General features: G+C 36.1%; 1 long non-coding RNA gene across 11 annotated transcripts in view; it reads right to left on the bottom strand.

Annotated features, from left to right (window-relative positions):
- The window catches only part of LOC128931612 (uncharacterized), a 522,921-nt gene that overhangs the window by 283,020 nt on the left and 215,727 nt on the right, over positions 1 to 24,174 (bottom strand). For all 11 annotated transcript variants that reach the window (XR_013533457.1, XR_013533463.1, XR_013533456.1 and 8 more), the window contains exon 2: positions 17,117 to 17,238. This is a non-coding gene — a long non-coding RNA (uncharacterized LOC128931612). The remainder of the gene's footprint in view (positions 1 to 17,116; positions 17,239 to 24,174) is intronic.

Raw genomic sequence — 24,174 nt, 5'->3', positions numbered from 1 at the left:
TTAGAAGTTAAAAGACTGGTGATAAGGTAAATGTTAAACAGTATATGTATCAGGAAACAAGACTTCTATATTCTGTAAACTATCAGCATGCAATCAATTAAAATTTACTAACACAAATGAATAAAGTGCCACAGATATCCCCAGCCACAGATGAACTGTTACATCAGAACAATTGTTCTAGCTGGTAACAGCATTAAATGTGCCCTCAGATGGAAAAGTGGAAATACAGTTTATTACACATATGGCCAAAAAGAAAAAAAATAAAAGTATCTCTGATGATGATGTTAAACAGGTGGGGCTAAAATGTCTCTTAAAACCAAGAAAAGGGCAAGTTCTAATCCAAGAAACCTCAGAAAGTCAATCACAGTCAACTTTTCAATCATAAATTCAATCAATTGTAGATCACTTATAGGGCAGCTGTTGCCCTCACATACTGTACACTACAACTAAACCCTTGAAAATGTTACTAAGTCCTAAAAACAATAGAATTCCAGAAGCTTCCAAAGGCAACTTTATCTCAAAGTCTTAAATGAGAGTAGTAACTTCATTCAGGACTCCCTAATCCAGAAAAACAAGATTCAAATATTTCTCCACAGGTTCTTTCTTAGTTTTCTCTGACTTCAGTGTAAACAAGTTACCCACAGATTAATTCAAATTTCTTCCCAGAGACTTGAATCAGTTGGCGTGGCCTGGGTCCTGGATCTCTCCACTGTTCCACAACTCTTCAAAGACACCAGACAGATTTGATAATGCTGTTATAAATCTATATAAAAAATAACACAATAAAATCAAATAAAGGATCCTCAAATAACATAATAAAGTCATGTCTTGATTAACGACAGGGATACATTATGAGACATGTGTCCTTAGGTGATTTTGTCATGTGAACATTGTGTTAGTGACTCTTTAAGGCTGGCACACATAGTAAAGAATTTACCAAGACAGGAATGAGTTTAGACAGGCAGATTTATTAAAAAAAAGCAAGGGGGAGATACATTGCAAGGATGCAACAGGCAAGACAGCAGAAGGAAGGCTGCTCACTGTCTGTAAAGAGGCAGGGCCTGGAGGGGGAGTTCTATAAGGCTGTGCTGCTTGAGCTGAATGCTTGCAAACAGAATGCTTGGGTGCAGGTGGGCTGTGAGCTGAGCGCCTGTAGCAGAATGTTTAGACGCTAGTGAGCTGCTTGTGGTTCACCCCATTTCTCGGAGCATTCACTCCTTTTTGCCTGTTTCTGTTTTTGCCAGCTAAGCCCATTTTTCAATTTTCTTTTAACTCCTTGGGACTCCACAAACATCATAGAATCTACTTAAAAAAACCTAGATGGTATAACCTACTACATACCTTGGCTATACGGTACAGCCTATTTAAGATTACAAACCCGTATAGCATGTAACTGCTGAACACTATAGGCAACTGTAACACAATGGTATTTTTTATATATAAACATATCTAAGCAGAAAATATACAATAAAAATACTGTATAATCTTATGGATCCACTGTCAAATATGAGGTCTGTTGTTGACCACATCATTTTGCAATGCATGACTATATATTCTAGATGTTCATTCTTGTGGAATGGTGAGTAAGGAAGAAAAAAATTGATTTTATGGAGAAAATGTACATCTGATCTTGATTTGATTGGCCACAGTGACTGGGCAAAAAAGAGTAAATCTAGAGCTCTAAAAACAATGGATATCAAAACCAGTTTGAACTTGATTCACTTATCTATTTTAGGAGAATAAAACAACACATTTCACTGGGAATAATATTATAGAGCTGTTGATCTCATTTAGCCTGAAGTTGACAGTCTATCATTTTTATTTTTCATTGTAGTACACAGGTTTACATGTGAATGATCCAAGGGAATTTTCATTAACTTGGAAGTTCTGGACTTTTACTGGTCAGTGCTTCCCCGCTACCCCAGGTGAAACATTTATCTAACCAGTCAGTTGCATAGTCCAAAAGTTTCTAAGGGCTGCCAATTTCTTAAAATTTTAAATATGTGTTAAATGCATAAATAAATAAAAGGAAGTCTATTCATAGGTGTTTCCAGCCATCCTAATATCTTATCCATCAAAAAGCTACACTGATTTAGCTCCTAAATATGTCATTGTTCCTTGAAAACTGTCATCCTGGTTCAGTCTCCATCATCTCACAGCAGAACTCACTTTCATAGCCAAAAATCAAATCATGGAACAACAACAACAACAAAATCCTGTAACCCCCTATCCCCCGCTAAAAATTTTTTCATTGCATGTAACACTAAGAAAAGTCCTCTTAGTGGGTGTAGGCAGCCTTTTATAATCTGGTCTTTACCTACCTCTTCACCTGAATCTCTTACCCTGACTCTATCCACTGTACTGTTAACAGTCTTCGTGCCAAATGGATCTTCCGAGTCTTTCATGCCCTTCATATCCTTCATGCTTCCGCTTTCTCATAGAGCCTTTCCATATGTATTTCCTTTATCTACAATGCTCTTTCCACGCATCATCACATGACCACTTGTATATACTTCATATTTTAGTTCAAATGTAATTTCCCATGGGGAATGATTCCTGTTCTTACCCCTAAGGCCAAATCAAAATATTATAGATAGGCATAAACCATATAGCTTTCCTTCCTAGCTTGCCATGGGTAAATTTTACATTTTTAGTGACTATTTCTTATGTAACGTAACAAAATCCATTTAATTTACTTCCAGTATTCTTAGCTCTCAGCACAATACTGGACACAGTATTTCTTGAATGTATGAGTTGAGAGAAAGTCTTTTTATATATGGGGAAATAAAACTCTATGACTCCAAAGACAGAAACTGAAGTAAACCCAAACTGGTAATTGAAATAATATGGAGAAAAATGGAACTTTCCAGTAACATAACTTTTCAGTCCCAGGAGGCTTTTACTTTCTTAACTATTATTAAGGGTCCAGAGGGCTGATGTTTATACAGATTATATTAAGAATTTTTACCCTGTTAGACATAAAAACTGAGCATGAAAATATATATTCATCTGTAAATGCACTTAAAATAATACAGATAAAATAGACCCAGTTTATAATAACATAAGCAATATACTTTAATGAAAAATAAATATTTTTTCAAAACGAACAAAAAGATTACTAAAAGAAGTGGCTTTGTTTTATGATCATGCAGTCTCTTTAATATTTGGCTTAATAGAAGGCAGCTGGATCCTCAGATCTGCCTTGCATTCAGTCAGCTGCAACATCACACTTCACGTAGCCTTTGGAAAACTCCACTCATAAGAAAGTTAGAGGAGAAAAAGAAAAACAATTTTGTAGTATATTATAAAAATAATTTTTCTCTTGCTGGCCCAAGAAAACATATCAGATACCCCCAGAGATCCCTGGACAACACTTTAAACACTACTGATATAATTCATCCTCCAAATGGGGACACCTTTGAAAATAAAAGTATATTGTAATAATCATACTAGAATATCAAGCATAAACAAGGGATATTGTTAATATGTGTTAATTGATGTTATATAAATATGCTAATTAAACTATCTTAAAAATCACAACAAATATAGACTATATGGCATATAATTTTTTACTACTAAATTGTAAGCTTCATTAAAGTTGGATACATTTTGTATATCTACAAGAGCTAGCATAGTGTCTTCTACAAAATAGCTTTTCAATAATTAATAAATGAAAAAATAAATTATTGTATAAAGAAATAACTGAATAATAACTCTGACTACCTGTTTCCTAGTCCTTATAGTCTGTTTTGAAATGGACAGGTGAGAGTGGTTGTATAGTATTGTAGGGATTCTGTTATAACATTCCCTACTCTCTCCACGTCAGTCAATGTTTCAAGTTACTTCAAACCAGTAAAGGCAGAAGCTTTGAAGCAGAATAGAAGGTCTCTAATACAGTATGATTGGAGAGGCACAGAGAACTTTAACCTGAATAATTATTTCTCACTCTAAAACTACTTGAAATATATTGGTCATAGTTGAAAAGAATTAACTTTCTTCCATGTCTAAGCCAATTTTTAAATTGAATTATGCTTGTGAGAAACATTTTTTAAATGATGTAGACACTCAATCTTAACCTCATATGTATTTAATATTTTTCTAGAGATTGCCTAAACATACATTTGTATACACATGTACAGAAAATACATAGATATAATCCACCTAAATATAATCCTTTATTTAATCAACAAAGAAAAGTTTGTGAGTGTAAGATGGCCTTACATATTTTCTTTTCCTCAAAGATAACCTTAGACATGAAAGAATTCTTGGGTGCAACTTAGAAATGATGGGTACAGAGGTATGTAATTTAATAGGTTAATGAAAACTAACTCAACAAATAGAAATTCTTTACTAAGAAGAAAGCTGAATAAGATTAATGGTAGAATTTTCCTTAAATTTTATAAAATATATTTTCATATGTCCTTTTTAAAAAACACTTCTAAAATCTTTTTACTGGCCAAAGTCAATGAATAGCAAAGGTAAATGTATCACTTCATGGTGGTTTGGAACTTATTTCTAGCAATTAATAAATTAATCATATAAATTAATGAGGATCATTTTCAGTTATCTACAGTTTCTAATTAAAACACTAAAATTATTAAAAGTATAGAAAAAATTTTTTAAATTATTAATTTATGTTAATATGGGTGAAAACAATTTATTATTTCAATTTCTAAATAGTAATTGGGCATCTTAATATCCCTTTAGTTACAAGGGATTCACATGTACATCAAATCTAGCTTTGAGCTGGGCACAGCATTTCACACCTATAGTACCAGTGTTTTGGGAATCCAAAGTGAGAGAATTGCTTGAAGCAAGAGGTCAAGACCAGCCTGGACAATATAGTGAGACCATTTTTCTACAAAAGCTTTTTTTAAATAAAGCTAGCTTTGATTATAAGTGACATTAGATGCACACAAAGAGCTAAAATATAATGCAGCAATCCAAAGTTTTGATTATTTCTGGAGAAACATGATATTAGTTCTGGTTTTGGTCATCTAGGGAGAAGAGACATAAATTTAAGTTCTTGTTAGGTACCAAAAAGAGTAGAGTAGCTGAATTATTCTCTTAAATGAAATGAATCAGGTAAAAAAAATTGGAGCAATACCTGAATACAAATTTAATGGAAGGCTAAATTTGGGAGGATAGATTATCAAAGCCAGTTTTCAGTTGTTTATGTGGGAAATAGAGGTACATAGAGTAGCAAAAGTAACAAAGAAAGGTAGCAAAATGAAAGGTGAACGAATAAGAGAATTCACAGAGTTGGTGGTGGTTAGAATTTGGAGATGGCGGTCAGAATTTGGAGACAGAAGATTTTAGCAAGGAAAGTATTCAGCATCAGATTCATTTATGAATATTATATATGAAAAGGAACAACAGTAGGTTGAATGTGTAACCAGAATTTCAACTATGTGACAATATAACATGCATTTGGAGTAGACAGAAAGAAAAGTTTTATTTTGTTTATATCTCTGGAATCTGGAATAGTTCTAGAAACAGCATATACTTGAGAAATGGTTATCAGTTGAGGACTTAATGTATAATGTGTAGTCCCCAGATCATGCTCAGAAGTAAGGGGTATAAGTTCATAAAAGAGCAGTTGGAGATAGACTACAGGAGCCTTGACTATTCAGACAGATTACATTTTAATAAATTTCAATATAGCTTCTGTAATTAGTTCTAATACAGAACTAAGAACTAAGAGTTCTTAGAACTGATAAATAGATTAAATAGATAGGGCCCAGCACTGTGGCTCACTTCTGTAATCCCAGCACTTTGGGAAGCTGAGGCAGGTGGATCACCTGAGGTCAGGAGTTCAAAAGAAGCCTGGCCAACATGGTGAAACCCTGTCTCTACTAACAATAAAAAAAATTAATCAGGCATAGTGGTGGACATCTGTAATCCCAGCTACATGGGAGGCTGAGACAGGAGAATCACTTGAACCCTGGAGACAGAGGTTGCAGTGAGCCAAGACTTCTATATTGCACTCCAGCCTGGGCAACAAGAGCGAAACTCCATCTCAAAAAAAAAAAAATTAATTAACTAAAAATTGTAAAAAGATGATAGATGATTGATTGATAGATAGATAGATAGAGAGAGAGAGAGAGAGATGGAAGAGAGGGGACTTATTAGGGGATTTGGCTCACAAGATTATGAAGGTTGAGCAGTCTCACACTAGGGCATCTGCTAGCTGGAGAAACAGGGGAGCTGGTTGTGTAGCTCAGTCCAATTCTAAAAGTCTCAGAACAAGGAAAGCTGTTAACTCAATCCAGGGCTGAGAGAGAGATAATTTCCTCTCCCTTTTCGTTCTATCCAGGCCCTCAGCCAATTGGATCATGCCTGCCCGCACTGAGGGCAAATCTTTCCTACTCAGTCCACTGATTCAGATGCCAATCTCTTCCAGAAACACTCTCACAAATATACCCTGAAATAATGCTTTACTAGCTATCTATGTATCCCTTAATCCAGTCAAGTTAACATGTAAAGTTAACCGTCACAATGTTATAAAATATTTTGAAAAGTGTGTAACATTTTAAAGAAAAGTTTTAGGAAAATTCCTTCAACCACAAGTTGCATGCAGGATAGATTGGAGCAAGAGTTTTTAAGCCATAGGTGTCATTTCTATTGGGGAAAACTACTCATCTGGGAGGAAAGCATAAGGAAGAAACTAGAGAACTAAAATTTACTGAATTTCTTTGTGCCAGGCACTACATGAAATACATTTGAAACATTTTCTGATTTCTTTTCCTTCTTCCAAAATGTTGTCATCCAGATACTTTAATGAGGAATTTAAGGTTCAGATATATTAAGTAACAAAAGTTATACAGAGAGTAAGAAGAAGATGTCATTTAATCTCAGTTTTACTCTAAAATACTTGCTATTTCTGCTGCAACAAAAGTTACAATCTTGGAAGTAATTACTTCAAGGAAACTAATTAGGTGACTTTATGGAAGATCAAAAGTTTGAGCATCAGTTTTGTAGATTAAGATTGCCAGGAATTTTAGCTATGCTTGCCATTACGATGGGGAGTCGACTTATCCTCTCCTGGAAACTGTTGGACTTGTGCCTCCTTTTAACAAATGGGATGTTACAGAAGTGACACTGAACACTCTACAAGGCTAGATTGTTATACCCAAGTGAGTTTAAACAGAAGCGCCACGCACTGAGTTTGTTGACAGTCCAACTTTATGCCAGCGTCTGAGAGTCAGCTAGAGCTCAAACCTCTCAGCCAAGAACAAAGTCAACATTTTTATACCAGTTTAGGGTCAGGGGGTGGTAAGCAGATTATTACAAAAGCAGAAGGAACAGGTTAGGTGAGAAGGGAGGCCTAACAAAAAGTTGTACTTAAAAGTGTTTTTTTACTTGGGATGTGGGGTAGCAGTGTGGGGTAACAGTTACACAGTTGCAGATACAGGATGTACAGGGCTGGTAGGTGCTGTTTCTCAGAAAATTGGTTACAAAGATGCCAAGTGTCTCAGACCTCAAGCTTTTGGAACAGAATGCCCTACATAACACAGGATGGGCAAGATGGAGTTACTAGGATTGTTTAAAATGTATTCATTATAGCCAAGCTCAAGCTAGGGTATTTCAAGATCATGAGCTTTGCAACACCTGTCCACATCTCCTGGCTCACTCTGGGGAAGTCAGCCCAGGTAAAAAGTCTGACTCTCCTGAGATGACCATGTTGTGAGAATCCCAGGCCACATAGAAAGAACCAATAAAATCAGATAGATGCCATGTGAAGAGAGAGAAAGGCCATAAGGAGCATCATTGAGACATGCAAGTGAAGACATGTTTGCAATTAGAGCATCCAGCCCCAGCTCCTCCAACTAGTCCCATGAGGATCAGGCACAAACGGCTTGGTAGAGTCCATCTACAATTTTTGATTTCCTCAAATTGTAATCAAAATAAAATAGTTGCTTTAAGCTGCTGTGTTTTAGAGTAAATGGTTAAGCAGTATTAGGTAATGGGAACAACCAGAGATGGTGAAAGTCACAATATGACCATTGACTTTTTAAAATGACACATCAAATGATGCTGAGGATCCCTGTAAACATTGAACTTCATTTTGATAATCTAATGATGGATAAAATGTTAAATCAAATTACTTCAATATAGTATAATATCCCCCACACACATACCCCACCCTCCCCCCCACACATACCAAGCAAGCTAAAAGAAGGAAGAAACAGCAGGTGTAAATGAAATATGAGGATAGAGGAAAATTCCAGTAATCAGCACTGAGCTGTCAAATAGGACTCACCCTGATATTTGCACTGCTTTATCTCAAAGGGTCATTTTTTTAAATCCTTCTCACCTCTGTGGGAATCCTGTAGCCCAAGTGACCCATATTTAGTGGTCTACCCCACAGCTAGGTCAGTGAAAATAAATTCTCAGTTAAAAAAATCAACCAACAAGGAAAGACTTAAAGGAAAAGAGGGAAAGATTTGACAAGGGTTTTATTGAAACCTCTATGCACTTTACACATTTTGGGGCTAGAAATAGAATAAGCATTTGCTAGTTATCGTGGGAAAAGCTATTTTCTCTCCTCTCAGCAAGACCAAAAGAAAGAGGCCAAAATACTTTGTCTAAAAAATCTCCTTTTTCAAGGAAGCTAATATTATAGTGTAAACTAAGAAAGGTGCTGTGCTTTCAGAAAGCAGTTCTGCCAAACTCATTGATTGTTTCCTGCCCATAGATAATCCTGAGTAAGTATGCTCATTGATTTATGTCAGTTTTAAAAGCCCCAATTCTCCTGAATTATTCTAGTGCATGCTAAGCCAACCAATTCTAATTGGTTTCTTTAATCTATGGACAACATAAGAAATTTTCAGTCATTTCAATAGGATACTTCAAATTAATTTTTCTGAAACACATTTTAAATGTCCATATCTTCTCTAAATATTTCACATTTCAAAATGATCTTTTATGGGATCCATGGTACTTTAAGTGGCATTAAATATATGTGCTCTTGGCTCATTTAGGAGATCTGTCAAAGACCTTCCATGTCTCTGACAGCACTTAATGGTTGGATCTGGGCATTTGTATCTATATTGTCTTCAGTGGTAACAATCAGCAAAGGTTCTAGTAGCCATTTGACTTTATATAATAACAGGTATAAATCATTATTGCAGCACAGGCTGGTGAATACGATGCTCTTCTTTATATTGGTATGATAAGTTAATTTCCTTTATTGTAGTTTATCATAAATATTAGAAATGGACAGGTCTTGATTTTCCATAGATTTTCTACAGCTGAATATTGAAATACAATGACCCATAGAATATTTCAAATAGAATGACTTTTAAAATTCTTTAATTCTACATCTTTCTATATGTTACATGTAAATGAATTTATCATGTTAAAAGATTTCAAATCCATAAGCTTAGGTTACTTGGGAAGAAAAAATAGATGCCTTCTTTACCTATGTCAAACCCAAAGACAGCGGACAAAGAGAAGAAAGGTCTCCGGCTGACTTGTTCACCCCTGTATGCCCTGCACCTAACAGTATCTGGCACACAGTGGATGCTCACAGATAGTTGTCATATTAAGAATTAAGTGGGCATTTTAATATTCCACAAGTGATTATTAGAAGACAGATTTAAATAATGTAATTACCAGAATGCATCCTCCATTTCTCAGTAAACAGTCAGTTTTAAGTCCTGCTTTTTATCCCTGAAAGAATTAAAATCCTTAACTGTAAAAGACAAATGTGGTCGCAAATAAAGTGTTTACAACTGACAGCTACACATGTATTTAACAAAATATTTTATATTAAAATTATAGCACTATATGGTTGGGAGATTTTTAAGGTTCACCTGTCTCCTTTATTTGAAAGGTCAGAAAAGGAAGGCCCAAAAGATTTAGAGCCTCATAAACCAATAATGGCGGGACTGAGACTAGAGATCATGTCCCCAACTTCCCTACCCAGTGCTCTCATTACCTAGACTGATAATCTCTGTCCTTCAATACCACCTCCATTCTCTTTACCAAGGTATTTCCTTGCTTTATATTCAAAAGGATTGGGAGAGAGAGGAAAGCAAGCCTTGATCTTCATCGCATATCAAGGTGGAACTCATTTTCTCTTCTAGTATGTATACAATGTCTAGTGTGCCTTCAAGTGATGTTGGTAGGTTTCTGAAAGAAGCAAGAGAAGTTGCCTGAAATTAGACCTTCTTCTGAGAGAAAAGTGCTACCTTTATAAAATTAAATAGTTAAGTTTATCAGAAGTAAAACAGATGCTAAAAATTTATTTATTCTAATTTCTTTTCATTTGTAGCAGTATTCCAGTGTTATGCCATTAGACCCACTGTATTTTAGATAATTGTTCACAACCATATCAGACATTATTTAGCATGAATAACCTGCTGGTAAAACACTAAATGTCACTGAAGCCTTTTGTTGATTTTCTCCCTTATCTATATTCTCAACCTCATGTCCTTTTTTTCCTCTATTTCGCTCTTAACAAGGCTTCCTTGGTTTGATACCTAACGAATTCCACTAACGATGATAATTGATAAGGAATTAACCTTCCCATGTGTATTTCTACTTTAATCTGAAATTCTTGAGGGTCTAGAGCTGCTTTGAAACCAAGTAAAAGCCTACTGACCACTTTGTAACCATCACAACATTGCCTCCCAGCACAACCAGCACCAAATCTTTTTTACCCTACTCTATTTTCTTTCTTTCAGGACATTTTTTGAACCTACTGTAAACATATTTTTATATCCTGTTTATATTTTATAGTCTTTGTCTCCCTGCTAGAATGTAAACTCAAGTGGAAAGGGATCTTGGTTTTGTTCCCTAACATATTTCAAATATCTAAAACAGTACCTGGCATTGTAGGTATTCAATACATATTTGTTGAAAATATAATAGGAAAGTATCTCTACAACTATATCTATAAATATAGATATGTACATGTGTGTGAATATCAATGTTTTTCTTATAACGACAGGGATGGGAGTGTGCTTTATTCTATGTAGAGTTCCTCAATCATCCAATGTTTGAAGTCAATAAATACATATTTTGTCTGAGTTTGCTCAAAGATATTTTTGCCAGGTCACATGGAGTCAGATTTGTCCGAGGTCATGAAACCAGCTTACAATGAAACAAAAATTCATGTAATATTTTAAAATGTTATATAATTTTTTAAATGTACGTGAATGTTAAGGGCAAAATAATACTTATTATATATGTAAATTATAAAGATGTATGCATTTTAAAGAATAAAAATGAACATCTAGTTACTTGACACCAGCTTAAGAAGTAGATCATTAAAACAAATTTGAATTTCCATATGTTCTCCTCCCAGATTTCCTCCTATGTCCCACCTCTGTCCCAAGGGACATCATATCTAGACTTGCTTTTCTTTTCTTTTCTTTTCCTTCCTCCCTTCCCTTCCCTCTTTTCCTCCTTCCCTCCATTCCTCTCTTCCCTTTCCTTCTTCCCTTCCCTTCTTCCCTTCCCTTCTTCCCTTCTCTCCCCTCCCCTCTCCTCCCCTCCCCTTCCCCTTCACCCTTCCTTCTCCTCCCCTCCCCTCCCCTTCCTTTCTTTCTTCTTTTATGGGTTCTTGCTGTTGCCCAGGCTGGCAGGCAGTGGTGATCACAGCTCACTGCACCTGGAACTCTAGGGTGCAAGGGATCCTTCCTGGTAGTTGGGAGTACAAGTGCACACCACTGTGCCTGGTTAATTTTTAAATTTTTTGTAGGGACAACATTTCACTGTTTTCCCAGGCTGTTCTCAAAATCATGGCCTCAACTAATCCTCCCACCTCAGCCTCCCAAAATGCTGGGATTACAGGCATAAGCCACCATGCCCGGCCCCTAGACTTGCTATCCTTTTGATATTTTTGCCTCATATATTTGTGTTCTTTATTAACCCTGCTTCATTTTGTGTACTTTGACCTTGATATAACAAATTATAAAGTATATAGTCTTCAGGAAATTTCTAAAAATTTTTTTCTCTTACAATGTCAAATTCATTATGGTCATTCATTTATGCTGCACTGTATTATTCACTGATTAAATATAAAATGTATATGTTCCATTTTCTATTTATGGCCTTTGGACTGTTTTAAGTTTGGGTTTGTTTTAAATACTTTTTTACATGTTTCTGTTTTACTATCTATGTGTCATAGTTTATCAAGGGTATATATGTTAGTGCTTTAATAAGACAATTGCTAGAAGTAGAATTGTTGGTTATACATTGCATGTATGTTCAACTTTTATAAATAATATCATATTGTTTTCCACAGTGATTGTACAAATATTCATTGTTAACACTAGTGTGTAAACATTCCAGCTGATCCTATCATCCTCAATACTTGATGTTATAATATTTTAAATAAAATAAATTTCCTTTTAAAGTATTAAGCCAGTTCTGAGAGATTAAAAAACAAACTAAAATGTCAGCTTTTTGTCCCTAGAAAGGTAGTAAAAAGCCATTTAAAATTTTAAAAATCCTGTATTCCTAGGTATCTTATGCTCTCTGTAGCAATTGTGAATAGGAGTTTGTTCATGATTTGGCTCTCTGCTTGTCTATTGTTGGTGTACAGAAAAGGTTGATTCTTGCAGATTGGTTTTGTATCCTGAAATGCAAATGAAAACCTCAATGAGATACCATCTCACACCAGTCAGAATAGCGATCATTAAAAAGTCAACAAACAACAGATGCTGCGAGGCTGTGGAGAGTAGGAATACTTCTACACTGTTGGTGGGAATATAAATTAGTTCAGCCATTGTGGACAATAGTGTGTCAATTCCTCAAGGACCTAGAGCCAGAAATACCATTTGACCCAGCAATCTTATTACTGGGTATATACCCAAAGGAATCTAAATCATCCTATCATAAAGATACATACATGTGTCTGTTCATTGCAGCACTATTCACAATAGCAAAGAGATAGAATCAACCCAAATTCTCATGAATGATAGACTGAATAATGAAAATGTGGTAAATATATACCATAGAACACTATACAGCCATAAAAAGAGACAAGATCATGTTGTTTGCAGGGACACAGATGGAGCTGGAAGTTATTATCCTCAGCAAACTAACACAGGAACAGAAAACCAAACACTGCATATTCTCACTCATAAGTGGGAGCTGAACAATGAGAACACATGGATATAGGGAGCAGAACAGCAAATACTAGTGCCTGTTGGGGATGGGAGGTAGGGGGAACCAGAACATCAGAAAAAACAGGTAATGTATCCTGGGATTAATACTAAAGTTAAGGGTTGATAAGTGCAACAAACCACCATGGCATATGTTTACCTATATGACAAACCTGCACATCCTGCACATGTATCCTGGAAAATAAAATTAAATAAAAATAAAAATTTTACTATCCAAGGTACATAAGGAACTCAAACATCTCAATGGCTAGAAAGCAAAAACCCCAATTTAAAAACGGGCAAAGGACCTGAATAAACATTGCTTTAAAAAAGATATAGGACAAAATAGACAAATGGGAATCTTATTAAACACCCGGGCTTCTGTACAGCAAAAGAAACAATCATTAGAGTGAACTGGAAACTAACAGAATGGGAAAAAATTTTTGCAATCTACCCATCTGACAAAGGCCTAATATCCAGAATCTACAAAGCACTAAAACAGATTTACTAGAAAAAAAAAAATATGAAAAGTGGGGGAAGGATATGAACAGGCACTTTTCAAAAGAAGACATTTATGAGGTCAACAAACATATGAAAAATGCTCATCATCACTGGTCATTAGGGAAATGCAAATCAAAACCACATTGAGATATCATCTCACATCAGTTAGAACGGCAATCATTAAAAAATCTGGAGACAACAGATGCTGGAGAGGATGTGGAGAAATAGGAACACTTTTACACTGTTGGTGGGAGTGTAAATTATTCAACCATTGTGGAAGACAGTGTGGCAATTTCTCAAGGACTAGAAATAGGAATTCCATTTGACCCAGCAATCCCATTACTGGGTATATATCCAAAGGATTATAAATCATTTATTATAAAGACACATGCACATGTATGTTCATAGTATCACTGTTTACAATAGCAAAGACCTGAAACCAACCCAAATGCCAACTGACAATAGACTGGAAAGGAAAATGTGGCACATATACACCATGAAATACTATGCAGCCATAAAAAATGATGAGTCTGTGTCCTACGTAGGGACATGGATGAATTTGGAAACCATCATTCTCAGCAAACTTACACAAGAACAGAAAATCAGACACGGCATGTTCTCACTTATAGGCGAGTGTTGAACAATGAGAGTACATAGACACAGGGAGACACTGGGGTCTTTTGGGGTGGAAAGGGGGAGGGGTAGAGGGGGGTAGGGAGGTTGGAGAGGGATAACATGGGGAGATATGTCAGATATGGGTGATGGGGGATAGAGGCAGCAAACCACATTGCCCTGTATGTACCTATGCAACAATCTTGCATGTTCTACACATGTACCCCAGAACCTAAAGTGCAGTGCAGTTTTATATATATATATAAAGAAGATATAGGTATCCTGTTTACCATTTGTACATCTTCTTTTAAGAAATGTTAATGCTTAAAAATGCTCAGCATCACTGCTCATCCAATAAAAATCACAATGAAGTATCACCTTGCACTTGTTAGGATGGCTATTATCAAAGAGAAAAAAGATGACAAGTGTTGCCTAGGATTTGGAGGAAAGGGAAGGGAACCCTTATACACTGTTGATAGGAGTGTAAACTGATGCAGCCACTATAGAAAACAATATAAATATAACTCAAAAATAATTAAAAATAGAACTACTGTGTAATCTATAAATTCTGCTTCTGGGCATATATCTCCTGGAAACAAAATCAGTATCTTAAAAGACATCTGCACTTGGGCCAGGTGCAGTGGCTTATGCCTATAATCCCAGTACTTTGGAAGGCCAAGGTGGGTAGATTGCCTCAGGTCAGGAGTTCAAGACCAGTCTGGCCAACATGGTGAAATCTCATCTCTACTAAAAATACAAAAAAATTAGCCAGGCTTGGTGGCGGGTGCCTGTAATCCCAGCTATTTGGGAGGCTGAAGCAGGAGAATCGTTTGAACCCAGGAGGTGGATGTTGCAGTGAGTTGAGATTGTGCCATTGCACTCCAGCCTGGGCAAAAAGGCAAGACTCTGTCTCAAAAAAAAAAAAAAAAAATCTACACTGCCATGTTCATTGCAGTCTTATTTACAATAGCCAAGATATGGAGTTTACTTAAGTGTCCTTTGATGAATGAATGAAGAAAATGTGGTATATATCTATACAATGAAATATTATTTATCCTTTAAAAGTAAGGTAATTCTGTCTTTTGGGACCTCATGAATAAATCTGGAAGACATGCTAAGTAAAACAAGTCAGGCCCAGAAAGACAAATACTGTATGATTGCACTTACATGTAGAATTTTAAAAAGTCAAACTCAGAAGCAGAGAATAGAATGGTGGTTGTCAGGAGTTGGGGAGTGGAATAAATGGAGAGCTGTTGGTCAGATGTGTTGGTTGCAAAGTTTCATTTGTGCAGAATGAATAAATTCTGAATTTCTAATGTATAGCATGACAACTCTGGTTAACAATACCTATTGTATACCTGAAATTTTCTAAGAAAATTGAACTTAAATGCTCTCATTACAAACCATAAGAAATGAAGTCTATGCTAACCAGGTAGATTATGATAATTATTTCACAAGGGGTGTGTGTGTGTGTGTGTGTATGTGTGTGTGTGTATGTATATATATATATATATATATATATATATATATATATATACCATTTTGTACCACTTAAATCTGTACAATTTATTTGTCACTTATATCTCAAGAAGGCTGGAAAAAATATGACCCCCCAAAAAGGAAACATCTTTTTACTACATCACAGAGGAGCATGTCAAGGTCTTCAACTTGAAGCTTTATTACAAATGGAAATATTAATGAAATTTTAAATAAAATTCCATAAGAGCTGCACAAATATATGCTGTACATTATTCACTATATGTTATGTACTACATACTATTTACTCTGTACTTCATACAGTAGGATATGTTCTATATTATACATAATACACAGTGTTTATTAGAATGCTCCGCTGGCATTCTAGCAAACCCAGTATTGAAAAGGTCTTGCCTGCAAACACGGGTGAAATGATTTTCACAGGAACAAGAGAAAGCTTCCAGATTTGCAATTCCTCATTTTTTGCTTCTTAGTCACTTTCCAACGTGTACATGTTAATTCAAACTAACTTCTTTTGAAATGACAAAAATATAAATTTGGGAGTTTTTCTACATCTAAAAATGAAAAGAAACTAGGAGAAGCAGTGTGAAAAAAAGACAGAAAATGTATTTATATATTTATAAATATTTTATTATCTTCTATTTACAATTTGAGGTTACTTTTCAGTTTGTAATTGGTAGAAGGCAAGAGGAAAGATAAGGTTTATGACTATTTGTATTTCATTTGAATTTGTGTGTATTTGTTCATCCATGAAGAGGAGCCCTTCACTTCTCTGATCTTTTCTATCTTTAGTAATTTAAAAAGGGTCTATGGACCTACTGTTAAAAACTCAGTGAAGGTTGATTCCAGGTCTTTGCTATTGTAAACAGTGCTGCAATGAACATTCTGACACAAGAACAGAAAATGAAACACCGCATATTCTCACTCATAGGTGGGTGATGAAAAATGAGAACACATGGACACAGAAAGGGGAGTACTAAACACTGGGGTCTATTGGGGGGAAAAGGGGAGGGCCAGTGGGAGGGGGAGGTGGGGAGGGATAGCCTGGGGAGAAATGCCAAATGTGGGTGAAGGGGAGAAGAAAATCAAAGCACACTGCCATGTGTGTACCTATGCAACTTTCTTGCATGCTCTGCTCATGTACCCCAAAACCTATAATCCAATAAAAAATTAAAAAAAAAAAATTAAAAATGTAAAAAAAAAAAAAAAAAAAAAAAAAAAACTCAGTGAAGGCTGGGTGTGGTGGACAACCACTGTAATCCCAGCACTTTGGGAGGCTGAAGCAGGTGGATCACGAGGTCAGGAGATCGAGACCACCCTATCTAACACCATGAAACTCCGTCTCTACTAAAAATACAAAAAAATTGGCCAGGCATGGTGGTACTCACCTGTAATCTCAGCTACTCGGAAGGTGGAGGCAGGAGAATCACTTGAACCCAGGAGGTGGAGGTTTCAGTGAGTCGAGATCACACCACTGCACTCCAGCCCGGGAGACAGAACAAGACTCTGTCTGAAAAAAAAAAAAAAAAAAAAAAACCGCAGTGAAGAAAGAAGAAATTCAACAAGATTCTGCAAATTGTTAGAAACCAGCATGAAAATTGCAGCTAAGTGTAGGATTATTATAATCAATGCTATACTGTATGTAACTCATAAATTTTCCCATCTGGATAGAAGTTCACATAATAAAGCATTGAAAACCTTGTAAAAAGCACCAAATACTAACCACTGAGTAATAAGTAAATAAATTTGTGACATTTCCCTATGTATATGCATGCCTTTCTCAGCTCACTTCAAATAGATACTTTTATGTCATACTTACAAGAAGCATATGATATCTTGGTTTTCTACTGGCTTTGAACAAGAAACAAAATGTACCTTTTGTATAAACTCATTTTGTTTTTAGACTCTAAGAATGTAACTACACTATGATTTCTTCCCATAGTACCAAGAGGTACCACAACATCTTTAAAGCAGAATTTATGGCTGGATTTGAAATTTCTTCAGGTCCTTTTTTTAAAAGGTACCTTTAAAAAAAGGTAATATGGTTAAACAGAAAATAATTTCTAACATCTCCACTATACAGCAAGAAATAGTTTTAACTACAGCTAGTTAAATAGTTGGAGAGATAAGTAGATAGAATGATAGCTGGACAGATTAAATAGAAGATAGATTAGATGGGCCGGGGGCGGTGGCTCAAGCCTGTAATCCCAGCACTTTGGGAGGCTGAGGCGGGTGGATCATGAGGTCAGCAGATCGAGACCATCTTGGTCAACATGGTGAAACCCCGTCTCTACTAAAATTACAAAAAATTAGCTGGGCATGGTGGTGCGTGCCTGTAATCCCAGCTGCTCAGGAGGCTGAGGCAAGAGAATTGCCTGAACCCAGGAGGCGGAGATTGCGGTGAGCCGAGATCGCGCCATTGCACTCCAGCCTGGGTAACAAGAGCGAAACTCCGTCTCAAAAAAAAAAAGAAGATAGATTAGATGATAGATAGACAGACACATAGATACAGACAGCCAGAGAGATAAAGAGATAGACAGATAACAGGACATGTGAATATATTATATAAGTGTATGATATGCAGTAATGACATATTTATTATAGTCTTCACATCATAAATAGAAACAATTCAATTCAATAATAATTATAAGACCTGAAATCTCTGATGAAATGCTAAGCACAAATGTAGAGAGGTCCAGAGGGTTAGAATTTATAACTTTGTAATTCATAGCAATTCCCAAACAAACCTTTCTCAAATTGTAGAATCATGACAAGGCTTTTTTTGTTTGTTTCTTTTTTTTTTTAACTATTTTAAGATCTGGACTTAACCTCCCACTTATAAAATTTTACCCATCAAAAAACACAATTAAACCTAACAATCATTGGTTGGCTATATCTGATTATTTATTTTGGTCAGGTGACATAGCCACTAATATATCAGACCTTCATAAGAAGGAAAATAATTTATGACATGCCTGGTTACATATAACTTCAGAAACATATTCTAATGGTTCTTTCAGAAATTAGAACAAATTGTCCCTGTTTGCAGATGACATGATTGTATATTTAGAAAACCCCATTGTCTCAGCCCCAAATCTCCTTAAGCTGACAAGCAAATTCAGCAAAGTCTCAGGATACAAAATCATTGTGCAAAAATTGCAAGCATTCCTATACAGCAATAACAAACAGAGAGCGAAATCTTGAGTGAACTCCTTTTCACAATTGTTACAAAGAGAGTAAAATACCTAGGAATACAACTAACAAGGGATGTGAAGGACCTTTTCAAGGAGAACTACAAACCATTACTCAAGGAAATAAGAGAGGACACAAACAGATGGAAAACATTCCATGCTCATGGTTAGGAAGAATCAATATTGTGAAAATGGCCATACTGCCAAAAGTAATTTATAGATTCAACACTATACTTATCAAACTACCAATGACTTTCTTCACAGAATTGGGAAGAAAACACCTTGAACTTCATGTGGAACCAAAAGCGAGCCCACATGTCCACGACAATCCTAAGGAAAAAAAAAAAAATCAAAGCTGGAGGCAGCACACTTCCTGACTTCAAAATATATTGCAAGGCTATTGTACTTAAAACAGCATAATACTGGTACCAAAACAGAGACACAGACCAATGGAGCAGAACAAAGACCTCAGAAAAAATGCCACACAACTACAACCATCAGATCTTTGACAAACTTGTCAAAAACGAGCAATGGGGAAAGGATTCCCTGTTTAATAAATGGTGTTAGAAAAATGGCCAGCCATATGCAGAAAGCTGAAACTGGATCCCTTTCTTACACTTTACACAAAAATTAACTATAGAGGGATTAAAGATTTAAACATGAGGCCTAACACCCTAAAAACTCTAGAAGAAAACCTAGGCAATACCTTTTAGGCAGGCAGGTGCGAAACCTGAAAAGTCCTGCTTACTTTCTCACCCAGGAGGCTGGTAACCTGGAGCAGGTTCTCAGTCCTGCTTGTCCACTTCCTCAAAACAAACTTGGTGCTGCTGGTGGGGGCACAGTGGGAGTGAGAGAGGCCTTTTGTGTTGCATGGGAGTTGGGTGAGGCCTGCAACTGCCAGCTTTCCTGGAAACCTGCATGATACAGTATAGACAACCATAATCCTTCTGGGAACATAACTCCATTGAGTTCATCTCCTACAACAGCCACAGAAAGCCCTGCTCAAGGAGAATCTGAGCTCAGATACACCTAACCCTGCCCCCACCTATATTCTTTCTCTACCCACTCTGGTAGGTGAAGACAAAAGTTACATTCTCCTGGGAGTTCTAGGACCCCACCTACACCTGATCCTCCCTAAAATACCCCAGCTGATGCTCTCTTGAAAGTGCCACCTCCTGGCAGGAGGCCAACCAGCACAAAACTAGTACAATAAATAACAATAACACAACTAAGGATCCTTATAGTTTATTTCACTCCCCTGCCACCTCCACCAGAGCAGGTGCTGGTATCCATGGCCGAGATATCTGAAGACAGCTCACATTCCCCTCCCACCAAGTATCAACCTAGAACCCAGTATCCCTGCTGGGTGGCTAGATCCAGAAGAGAAATAATAATCATTGCAGTTTGGCTCTCAGCAAGCCACAACCGTAGGAAAAGGGGGAGAGTACTTTATGAAGGAAGCACCCTGTGGGACAAAAGAATCTGAACAACAGCCCTTGAGTCCCAGAACTTCCCTCTGACATAGCCTACCCAAATGAGAAGGAACCAGAAAAAACAACTATGGTAATATGAAAAAACAAGGTTTTTAAACCCTCAAAAACTCACATTAGCTCACAAGCAGCAGATCCAAACCAAGAAGAAATCCCTAATTTGCCAGTAAAAGAATTCAGAAGGTCTATTATTAAGCTAATCAAGGAAGTACCAGAGAAAGGTAAGGTCCAATTAATTGAAATTTTAAAAAAGATGCAAGATATGAAGCTGGAAAAATCTTCAGTGAACTAGATAGTATAAGTAAAAAATAGTCAGCTTCTGGAAATCAATGACACACTTAGAGAAATGCAAAATGCACTGGTAAATCTCAGCAATAGAATCAAGCAAAAGAAAGAACTTCAGACTCGAAGACAAGGTTTTTAAATTAACCCAATCCAACAAAGAGAAAGAAAAAATAATTTTTTAAAAAATGAACAAAACTTCCAAGAAGTTTGTGATTACATCAAGTGATAAACCTAAGAATAATTGGTGTTCCTGGGGAAGAAGAGAAATCTAAAAGTTTGGAAAACATATTTGGGGGAATAATCAAGGAAAACATTCCTTGGCCTTGCTTGAGATCTAGACATCCAAATACAAAAAGCTCAAAGAACACCTTGGAAATTCATCCCCAAAACATCATTGCCTAAGCACATAGTCATCAGGTTGTCTGAAGTCAAGATGAAAGAAAGGATATTAAGAGCTATGAGGCAAAAGCATGAGGTAACCTATAAAGGAAAACCTATCAGATTAACAGCAGATTTATCATCAGAAACCCTACAAACTAGAAGGAATTGGGGCCCTATCTTCAGTCTCCTTAAGCAAAACAATTATTGGCCAAGAATTTTGTATTTAGCAAAACTTAGCTTCATAAATGAAGGAAAGATAGTCTTTCTCAGACAAAAAAAAAAAAAAAAAATGCTGGGAGAGTTTGCCACTACAAAGCCAGCAATGCAAGAACTGCTAAGACTGCTGATTTAAGGGCTCTAAATTTTGAAACACATCCTTGAAAAACATCAAAACAGAACTTCCTTAATACATGAATTTCATAGGACCTATAAAACAACAACACAAAACACAGAAAAAAAGGTATTCAGGAAACAAATAGCACAATGAATTTAGAATAATAGAATTGTACCCCATATCTCAATACTAATACTGAAGGTAAATGATTTAAATGCTCCACTTGAAAACTACAGAATGGCAGAATGGATAAGAATTTACCAACCCAGCATCTGGATAAGAATTTACCAACCAAGTGTCTGCTGCCTTTAATTGACTCACTTAACACATAAGGACTCACATAAACTTAAAGTAAAGGGATGGAAAAAGACATCCATGCAAACAGACACCAAAAGTGAGCAGGAGTAGCTAGCTATTCTTACCTGAGACAAAACAAACTGTAAAACAACAACAGTGAAAAAGGACAAAGAGCAAAGACGGACATTATATAACAATAAAAGGCCTTGTTAATGTAAAGTATCACAATTCTAAATATATATGCACCAAATTTCTGAAACAATCACTCACTAATAGACATAAGAAATAAAATAAACAACTACACAATAATAATTGGGGCCTTCAATACTTTTCTGATGGCACTAGATAGGTCATCTAGACAGAAGGTCAATAAAGAGAAAACGGATTTAAACTATACCGTAGAACAAATGAACTTAACAGGTATTAGCAGAACATCTATAAAACAACTGCAAAATACACATTTTATTCATCAGTGCATAGAACTTTCTCCAAGATTAACCATACAATGGGCCACAAAAGAATAAGAAAATTAAAATTATATTATATATTCTCTCTGACCACAGTAGAATAAAATTGAAAATCAACTCCAAAGGGAACCTACAAAACCATGAAAATGCATAGAATTAAACAACCTGTTTCTGAATGATTATTGGGTCAACAATGAAATTAAGATGGACATTTAACAATTATTTTAACTGAACAATAATAGGGGCACAACCTATTTAAACCTCTGAGACACAGCAAAGGTGGCACTAAGAGGAAAGTTTATAGCTTTAGGTTCCTACATCAAAAAGTTGGAAAGAGGCCGAAGAGATGATCTAAGGTCACACCTCAAGGAACTAGAGAAATAAAAGCAAAGCAAATCTAAACACAGCAGAAGAAAAGTAATATCCAAGATTAGAGCAGAATGAAACTGAAACAAAAAAAAAATACAAAAAATGAATGAAACAAAAAGCTAGTTCTTTGAAAAATAAAAAAAATTGATAGAACATTGGCAGGATTGACCAAGAAAAGAAGAGAGAAGATTCAAATAAGCTCAATTAGAAACAAAACAGAAGATTTTACAACTGACACCACAGAAATATAAAAGATCATGCAAGGGTATTATAAGACCTGCATGCACATAAACTAGAAAACCTAGAGGAGATGGATACATATCTGGAAATATACAATTCTCCTAGCTTACACCAGAAGAATCAGAAACCATTAACAGATCAATAACAAGCAACAACATTGAAGTGGAAATAAAAATGTTGCCAACCAAAAAATATCCAGGACCAAATGGATTCACAGCTGAATTCTATCAGATATTCAAGGAAGAATTGGTACCAATCCTATTGACACTATTCCACAATATACATAGAGAGGGAATCATGCTATAAGGCCAGCATCACCCTAATACCAAAACCATGAAAGAACATAACAAAGAAACTACAAACCAATATCCCTGATTAACACAGATGCAAAGATACTTAACAAAATACTGGCTAAACAAATCCAATAGCATATCAAACAGATAATCTACCATGATCAAGTGGGTTTCCTACCAGGGATTCAGGGATGGTTTAACAGATGCATGTCAATAAATGTGATACACTACATAAACCAAATTAAAAAGAAAACCCACATGATCATCTCAATAGATGCAGAAAAAAGCATTTGACAAAACCCAGGATCCCTTTCTGGTTAAAACCCTCAACAGAATCTCCAGAGAAAGAACATACAAACCATCTATGACAAACCCACAGAAAACATAATACTGAATGGGGAAAAGTTGAAAGCACTTCCTCTGACAACTGGAACAAGGTAAGGATGGCCACTCTCACCACTTCTTTTTTTCTTCTTCTTTTTTTTTTTTTTGAAATAAAGTTGGGAGTCTCACTCTGTCACCCAGGCTGGAGTGCAGTAGGGTGATCTCAGCTCACTGCAATCTCTGCCTCCAGGGTTCAGTGATTCTCCTGCCTCAGCCTCCTGAGTAGCGGGGATTACAGGCACACATGACCATGCCCAGCTAAATTTTGTATTTTTAGTAGAGAGAGGATTTCACCATGTTGGTCAGACTAGCTTCAAACTCCTGACCTCAGGTGATTCACCACCACAGCCTTCCAACGTGGTGGGATTACTGCATGAGCCACCACACCCAGTCTCTTACCACTTTTACTCAAAATAGTACTGGAAGTCCTAACCAGAACAATCAGATAAGAGAAACAAATAATGAACATTCAAATCAATAAAGAGGAATTTGAACTCTCACTCTTTGCTAATGATATGATTGTATACCTAGAAAACTCAAGACTCCTTCAAAAAGCCCCTGGAACTGATAAATGAAATCAGCAAAGTTTCAGGGGACAACATTAAAGTACACAAATTAGTTGCTCTGCTATACATCAACAGGGACCAAGCTGAGTATTAAATAAAAAACTAAACCCTTTTAGTTTTTCCTGTCACCTTACACCATAAAAACACCA

This window comes from Callithrix jacchus, chromosome 3 (genome assembly GCF_049354715.1).
Source record: "Callithrix jacchus isolate 240 chromosome 3, calJac240_pri, whole genome shotgun sequence".
Taxonomy (NCBI): Eukaryota; Metazoa; Chordata; class Mammalia; order Primates; family Cebidae; genus Callithrix; species Callithrix jacchus.
The sequence above is the reverse complement of the archived record's forward strand: the minus strand, read 5'-3'. Positions and strand labels throughout refer to the sequence as shown.